This window comes from Cebus imitator, unplaced genomic scaffold (genome assembly GCF_001604975.1).
Source record: "Cebus imitator isolate Cc_AM_T3 unplaced genomic scaffold, Cebus_imitator-1.0 Scaffold39, whole genome shotgun sequence".
NCBI lineage: Eukaryota > Metazoa > Chordata > Mammalia > Primates > Cebidae > Cebus > Cebus imitator.
In genome coordinates this window covers 3547360-3549739 of record NW_016107354.1, presented here as the reverse complement: position 1 = coordinate 3549739, position 2380 = coordinate 3547360, and positions in this window count along the sequence as shown.

Genomic DNA, 2380 nt, shown 5'->3' with positions numbered 1-2380 from the left:
CAGAAGAAAGGATATCAGAGATTGAAGATCAACTCAATGAAATAAAAAGAGAAGGCAAGCAAAGAGAAAAAAGAGGGACAAGAAATGAACAAAACGTCCAAGAAATATGGGATGATGTGAAAAGACCTAATCTACGCTTGATTAGTGTACCTGAAGAGGATGGGGAAAATGAATCCAAGCTGGAAAACACTCTCCAAAATATTATCCAGGAGAACTTCCCCAACCTAGCAAAGCAGGCCAATATTCAAATACAGGAAATACAAAGAACACCACAGAGATACTCTTCAAGAAGAGCAACTCTAAGGCATATAATTGTCATATTCACCAGGGTTGAAATGAAGGAAAAAAATGCTAAGGGCAGCCAGGGAGAAAGGTTATGTCACCCACAAAGGGAAGCCCATCAGACTCACAGCAGATCTCTCAGCAGAAATCTTACAAGCCAGAAGAGATTGGGGGCCAATATTCAACATCCTTAAAGAAAAATCTTTAAACCCAGAATCTCATATCCAGCCAAACTAAGCTTCATAAGCGAAGGAGAAATAAAATCCTTTATGGGCAATTACTGAGAGATTTCATCGCCACCAGACCTGCCCTACAAGAGCTTCTGAAAGAAACACTAAGCACAGAAAAATAAATTCAGTACCAGCCACTGCAAAACCGAACCACATGGTAAAGACCAATGATGCAATGAGGAAACTGTGTCGACCAACAGGCAAAAGAAACAATCAGTAACAAAATGGCAGGATCAAATTCACACATAATAATATTAACATTAAATGTAAATGGCCTAAATGCCCCAATCAAAAGACACAGACTGGCAAACTGGGTAAAAAGTCAAGACCCATTGGTGTGCTATATTCAGGAGACCCATCTCACACACAAAGACACACATAGACTCAAAACAAAGGGATGGAAGAAGATCTACCAAGCAAATGGAGAGCAAAAAAAGCAGGAGTTGCAATTCTAGTCTCTGATAAAATGGACTCTAAACCAACAAAGATCAAAAGAGACAAAGAAGGGCATTACATAATGGTGAAAGGATCAATACAAAAAGAAGAGCTAACTATCCTAAATATACATGCACCTAATACAGGAGCACCTAGATAGATAAAGCAAGTTCTTAATGATGCACAAAGTGACTTAGACACCTGCACAATAATAGTGGGAGACTTTAACACTCCACTGTCAACATTAGACAGATCAATGAGACAGAAAATCAACAACGATATCCAGGACTTGAATTGCAGAACAGGAACAAGCAGATCTAATAGACATCTACAGAACTCTCCACCCCAAATTCACAGAATATGCATTCTTCTCAGCACCACATTGCACCTACTCTAAAACTGACCACATAATTGGAAGTAAATCACTCCTCAGCAAATGCAAAAGAACGAAAATCATAGCAAACAGTCTCTCAGACCAAAGCACAAACAAATTAGATCTCAGGATAAAGAAACGAACTCAAAACTGTACAACTTCATGGAAACTGAACAACTGGCTCCTGACTGTTGTTCTGTTACTAAGAACAGGAATGATACCGAGCTCGGATTTATAATTTGGAGGCAGGTTCACGAGAAGAAAACACCAAGCCGAGAATAACAAGGTAAAAAAAAAGAGGATTTTATTTACAAAAGGGTATAGGTAAAAGAAGAGGATTTTATTTATAAAAGGGACATACCCAGAGACCGTCCGTCTGGACACTCAACACCGGCGTTGCAGCAGCACAGGTAAAACGCAAGTCAGAACTTTAAGCAGTCTCTCTCTCTCTCTTCAGCACCGGCACCACAGCAGCACGGGCAAGGCGCAAGTCACAGCTCTCAGCAATCTCTCTCCCTCTCTCTCTGTCTTTGGTTTTTGTCTGTATTTTATATGTTGCAGTTCAACTTAGATCATAAAGTAAACACCAGTTGCTCTTTGTCTTGTCTCTCATGAACGTTATCATTACGTAACAGCAATCCTTGGCTTTGTTTACGGTTCTCGAAGAGACGGGAATTGGCCAGATTCCCGGCTCCTCGGAAATAAGCCAGGGTCACTATGAGCTCCTAATACCCCGGACTTACTGCCAAAGAAATGATAACTTTAGTTCCCAAGGTCCAAGAAACTCAGAGCAAACACTGGGCATGACTTTTTTTTATATTAACCCTACAACTGTTGACTGGATAAACAATGAAATGAAGGCAGAAATAAAGATGTTCTTTGAAACCAGCAAGAATGAAGACACAATGTACCAGCATCTCTGGGACACATTCAAAGGAGTGTAGAGGGAAATTTATAAAAATAAATGCCCACATGAGAAATGGGGAAAGATCTAAAATTGACACCCTATGGACAAAATTGAAAGAGCTAGAGGAGCAAGATCCAAAAAAAAAAAAAAAAA